Below are 6009 nucleotides of genomic sequence, written 5' to 3' on the forward strand. Positions count from 1 at the left end.
AAAGACATAAAAAAGAGTCACAGATATGAGCTTTAAGTTGATTCTGCAGCAAAAAGAAAGAAAGGCTTTTTTTGTGTGTTCCCGGTTGCTTGTGAATTGGCTCTAGAGGAGAAGAAAATTTAATGTGCGTGCTTTCAATTGGTGGGGAGATTTAGTTTTCAGCCTTGTAATCTTTGTAAAGTTCCTTCTACTGTAACAGACTCATTTAGTTCACCAATGGATTGTGGAGAGACGTTCAGTTTCTCTCAGTCACAACAACAAAGGGGAACTAAAAGCAAAGACATAAAAAGAGTCACAACCTTAGGATATGAGCTTTAGATGTGAAAACTACATAATTACCATTTACCAATTAGTGAGGTTCAATAAACCAGACTATAGGACAAAGTAGAAGATCATAAGAGAACTAACACATCAAAGCCTGCAACAACAGAGATCTATCTATGGTCTCATCATTAGAGGAAAAAAAAAATTTGGACCATTTCTCGATTTGTGCGTGTCATCCTTGCGCAGGGGCCATGCTAATCTTCTCTGTATCGTTCCAATTTTATCGGATGTCCCCGAAGGGACAATCATATACTCGTCTCTAACCTTATTTAAGCACAGCTCTCTCTCTTCACCTAAACGATGTGGGATTTTTGATATAGTTAACAGCTTTAATGGGCCTTTTGTGATTCTTTTCAGGCCCATCAACATTGCTTTCTGAGGTGCACGATCCGTCGGATGACGTACACGTAGCAATATCAACGGGGAAGAATAGTACTCAAATTTTGGCTGTGACTTTACCGAAATTAACAATTTTATCAGAGACGTTAACAGTAAAAAGAAATCCCCAAATTCAAAACCATCAAATCCCTAAATCAACAAAACCCAGACTGTGTAAGCGTAGAACATAACCGATCCTTCTCTCAGCTCTCTCTCTCTCTCAGATTTTTTGAAACCATCAAATCTCTCTCTCTCGTGGCTTTGTCAGCTCTGTTTTTTTTTTCCTTCTCACAAATCCTTCGATATCTCTCTGAGTTCTCAATTCGATATAACACAAAACAGGGCATTGTAAAAAAGATAATCTTTATGAATACTAGATTGAGCTTTCACTGAAAAGGATTGAAATTGGCTCCCTTTTTCTTATTTTGGAGATGAGAAACGAATTGCTAAACTACACGATTGAGAAGAGTATAGCTTTCTTCATCTGCAATTTTCATTTTGTTTTCCACACTTTTGATTAGATCTTTGACTACACAGTTGATCAACGTTTCTGAGTCCTAGGGAGATTACACAAAATGGGGCATTCTAAAAAAGACAACTTTTTCAGACTAGTAGAGTGAACTTTTTAGTATCATAACAATGGTATCACTCTTTGCTTGTTCGAGACTTTTTCAATACTAAACCAATCTGAGAGAGTTTTTGGTAGAAAAGAAAAACTTGGAAAACATGTCAAACTGTCAAGAATCGTTTTACCTAGGCTGCTGCTGCTGATCTCCACCTTGTTCAGAAGACGCAGGACCGTCAACCTCCTGAGACTGATGCTGATCTAGTTCAGAAGATGCCGGACCGTCAACCTCCTGAGACTGATGCTGATCTAGTTCAGAAGATGCCGGACCGTCAACCTCCTGAGACTGCTGCTGATCTCCACCTTGTTCAGAAGCTGCAGGACCGTCAACCTCCTCAGACAGCGTTGGCTGTTGCGCTTGATTATGAAGTTGCACCATACGATGCACCTCAGCCAGTGGTGCTCTCACATATACAGCATCTATGTACACGACAGTGCGTTGTTGTGGGTTGAAATGGTTCCGAACTATAACAAATGTTCTTCGCTGTCCATCTGGTGTCATTGTAGTAAACACTTCGTCACTTCTGAATTGCGCCAATCTCAGGTTCTGCCGGTTAGCCTCTGGATGTTGATATGGGTGCAGATATGGGAGCATTACTGGATCCTGTCTTGGCCTCATTCCCCTACTGATCAATCTTTGTTCAATTACATAGCCACTATCCCTCGCAGCCAGCACTGGAGACATGATTGGCCCCATTGACAATGGGCAGTCCAGCTGTTTAAATACATGCCATGGCATAAAATTCTGAATCCCCATGGAATCCTGTTGATATGTGATCTGAACCCTCCATGTTTCAGGTGCAGGCCCTGGATTAAACATCTGAGTTTGCATTGGGACTACATTGGGAATCTGGTTAGCCATCGGATGCTGCTGATATGTGTTCTGTAGTCCCCGTGGTGCAGGTGCAAGCCATGGCTTAAACATCTGAGGTTGCATTGGGACTACATTTGGAATCTGGTTAGCCATCGGATGCTGTTGATATGTGTTCTGTGGTCCCAATGGTGCAGGTACAAGCCCTGGATTAAACATCTGAGGAGGTTGCATTGGGACTACATTTGGAATCTGGTTAGCCATCGGATGCTGATGATATGTGTTCTGTGGTCCCCATGGTGCAGGTGCATGCCCTGGATTAAACATCTGAGTTTGCATTGGGACTAGATTGGGAAACTGGTTAGCCATCGGATGCTGCTGCATACCAAGAGGTTGCCTGAAATTGTTCTGATAACTTGCATCCAATGCTGATCCACGGTTTGGTCTTTTGTGTTGCTGCTGTGGGTTCATCGTTTGACCAATCCTAGCAATCTGATCAACCCTTGGATTCTGATGTGAAGGCTGAGTAACAAGACTACTGAATCCAACATTGTCTCGAGGAGGATTCATCAGTGGAGAGGTATCATAGACAGAACGATGAGGCTGAGTACCTAATCCAACAATTACTTCAGGAGGCTGAGTAACAAGACTACTGGTTTCTTCATCGCTCTGCATTTGTAACCAAGATTCCACATTTAAGCATCTATCTTACATACTTGCATATCAAGTAAACTCGAAATATTATCTACGCAATTCGTATTTACCTTGGACTCATATTCTTCGTCATCACCATCACTGCGATCATCTTCTTCAGCTACCATTGTTGTCACGCCAGTTTCACTACTTTCACCGTTTCTTGAAGAAGGAGAAGAATCTGTTTTCATGCTGGATTCAGAGTTTTCCACTTGTGATTCCTGAGCGAGAGCACCATCATCATAAAGCTCCGGATTCGAGCCTTCTTGAAGATTCATATCTTCCATCTTGGGATCATCACCATCATTGCGATCGTCTTCTTTATCTACCATCTCTGTCTCGCCAGTTTCACAACCGTCACGGTTTCTTGAAGAAGAAGCATCTGTTTTATTGCTGGCTTCAGTAATGGCGGAACAAGAAGCAGGCGCAGCAGAGACAACTTGCGTAAAATCTTCAGACTCTTGCACTCTTTCTTCTCGAAGATTCAAATCTTCCATCATGGGATTACCTTGATCGATAAACTCAGACATGTCGCAAGAGAAACAGAGGAATTAGCGAAGATAGTAAAATGAAAAGAATTTAACAAAGCATTTTAGTATTTAAAGCCCGACTCCTCTCTCTCCACTTGCGTTTCCAACTCTACGTGTGTAAAAGTACAATTACATTAAACCGGAATCGTTTGGTTCGGTTAAGTCCGGTTTGTTGGACCTCACTTTAATTGGTAAATTATAAAGTTTTCAAACGAAATGAATTACAAAGCTTCAAAGCTTCAAAGCATTACAAACACAGAGAGCTAAGTTTTACATTTTTTAAAGTACAAACAAATTCAAAGAATCTTGTAAACACACCATGTCTACAATAGAAGGAACATTTCAAAGAACAAAGATTACAAAGCTGAAAACTAAAAATCTCCCCAGCAAGTGAAAGCAAGCACTTTAATCTTCTTCTCCAACTCACAAGCAACCGGGAAACACAAAAAGCCTTTCTTTCCTTTTGCTCAGAATCAACTTAAAAGCTCATATCCTAAGGTTGTGACTCTTTTTATGTCTTTGCTTTTAGTTTCTCTTTGTTGTTGTTGTGACTGAAAACTGAACTTCCCCATCACTGCTTCTTAGCAATTCAGTAGATTCCTGAGTCTGCTCCATATCCATAAGAGGCTAGCTAGTAGTTGTCCTGATAAATGGAGTTAGTTTTTTTTGGGATCCTGAAGACTGAAAATGTGAAACTACAAGAACCAAGCTCTTTGGGTTTAAGCAGGTTTACCTAAGACAAGAACACTCTGATTCTGTCAATTCAAATGCAAGAAGTTAATGGCTCTCATGTCAATTTACACCATAAACGTGTATCTTCACCCTCGCTAAAGGGTCTCTAATTTACACCAGCTTCCTGTAAACTTTCCTCATTTCCTAAAACCAAAATTTCAAAACAATGAAGGGGTTAAATTCACTCAGGTGCAGAAATAAAGTCTTCATCTTTAAACACTGTTAAGAGATCAACCAAAACCATTTCACAAGGGTTTACAAGATTACCAAAGTTTCAGAAACGTTAAGAGTCTTCAAAAACCAAAAAGGAAATGGACCCAACAGTAAACCACAGTCTGAGTCTGAGACAAGTACGCTCAGGTCATCAATTTCAACTAGAACATTGGAAAACTTCCTTGGATGATTCAAAGACCTTATGGAATGTGATTCTACAACGTAACCATTTGATATCTTCTGAGCTTTAAAGCTCTTACATTTAGCTAACGCAATTGATCCACACCACATAAGAAACATCCAGTAAAATTGCCAAAACTTTCTAGAAACGGTGAACATCAATTGTCTCAGTAAACCTAAACACTAAACATGTCTCTTCAACCTCCCTCTTGTGTCTTTGATCCAAACCAGCTTTCTATTCATTTACCTCATTCCCTACAAGGCTAAAACCCTATTCCCATCCAAACGAATAAAACTGATTCAGACAGGTGCATAAAATTTCAGAAAACAGATGTTAACCAGCACTAAAGTCTTGATCTTTTTGGTACACATAAACACAGGACATTGCTAAAAGGGGTTAATATCTTGCCAATATACCTCTAATCATTTTTTAACTCTAAACACTTGTGTCCCTGATCCAGACCAGTTTTCTAGTTCATTTTCCACATGACCACATTCCTTAAAACTCTATTCACATCCAATGAGAAATTGACTCAGACAGGTGCAGAAAATTTATGAAAAGAGAAAAAATTGTATCTTTAACACCTAACCAGTATTAAAGTCTTGATAATGTTTGTACACACAACACAGGACATTGCTAAGAGATTGACTAAAACCAATTCAAAGGGGTCGAGAGGACTACCAGAATTGCAGAAACTCATAGCCTTCAGAACCTGAAAAGGAAATGGACACAATAGAGAAGCATTGGGGAAAATTCAACCAAAATTTCATGCTTGAAACTCCCAATAGCTAAGTAGAATAGAAGATAAAAGCTAATAAGAGAATAAAAAACCATTTCACCAACCGCAACAACACGTGTTTACTCGTAAACTGAATCAAATGGTGAATTGAGGACGAAGACTCATTATTCGTTAATAAAAAACTTGAAGTGGAGAAGTCCTTCAAAAACAATCAATTGTGTATAAGAGTTTTAAGCTTTAACTAGAACAGAGATGGGAACAAAACCGTTTAACAACGAACATTAGAACTGAAACAGCAAAAATTGGGAACTCTAAGGTTTCAAAATCGAGCTGTAAAATTAACAGAGATCTATCTAGGGTTTGATCATCAGAAATTAGAGGTAAAAAAAAATTTGGACCATTTCTCGATTTGTGCGTGTCATCCTTGCGCAGGGGCCATGCTAATCTTCTCTGTATCGTTCCAATTTTATCGGATGTCCCCAAAGGGACAACCATATACTCGACTCTAACCATTTATAAACTTTGCTTCTTTTCTTGTTCTAAGCGATGTGGGAGTTTTTGATACAGTTAACAGCTTAAATGGGCCTTTTCTGATTCTTTTTAGGCCCATCAACATTGCTTTCTGAGGTTCACGAACCGTGGGATGGCGTACACGTAACAATATCAACGGAGAAGAACATAACTCAAATTTTGGCTGTGGTTTAGCGAAATTAACAGTTTCATACTTTTATCAGAAACGTTAACAGTAGTGTATAATTGTAAATAACGTCGTCGTCAGACGTC

General features: G+C 39.5%; 1 long non-coding RNA gene across 5 annotated transcripts; it reads right to left on the reverse strand.

Moving 5' to 3' along the window:
* On the reverse strand, window positions 3581–5746 carry LOC104715224. Of its 5 annotated transcripts, none has more exons than XR_755912.2 (4): window positions 5625–5746; window positions 5169–5199; window positions 4095–4237; window positions 3581–4004 (listed from the first exon to the last, which is right to left on the reverse strand). It is a non-coding gene; the product is annotated as an uncharacterized LOC104715224 (long non-coding RNA). The 5 variants fall into 5 exon arrangements; XR_755914.2 differs by having other exon boundaries at window positions 4095–4757; XR_755915.2 differs by having other exon boundaries at window positions 4095–4757; window positions 5331–5746.

Source organism: Camelina sativa, chromosome 2, assembly GCF_000633955.1.
Source record: "Camelina sativa cultivar DH55 chromosome 2, Cs, whole genome shotgun sequence".
NCBI lineage: Eukaryota > Viridiplantae > Streptophyta > Magnoliopsida > Brassicales > Brassicaceae > Camelina > Camelina sativa.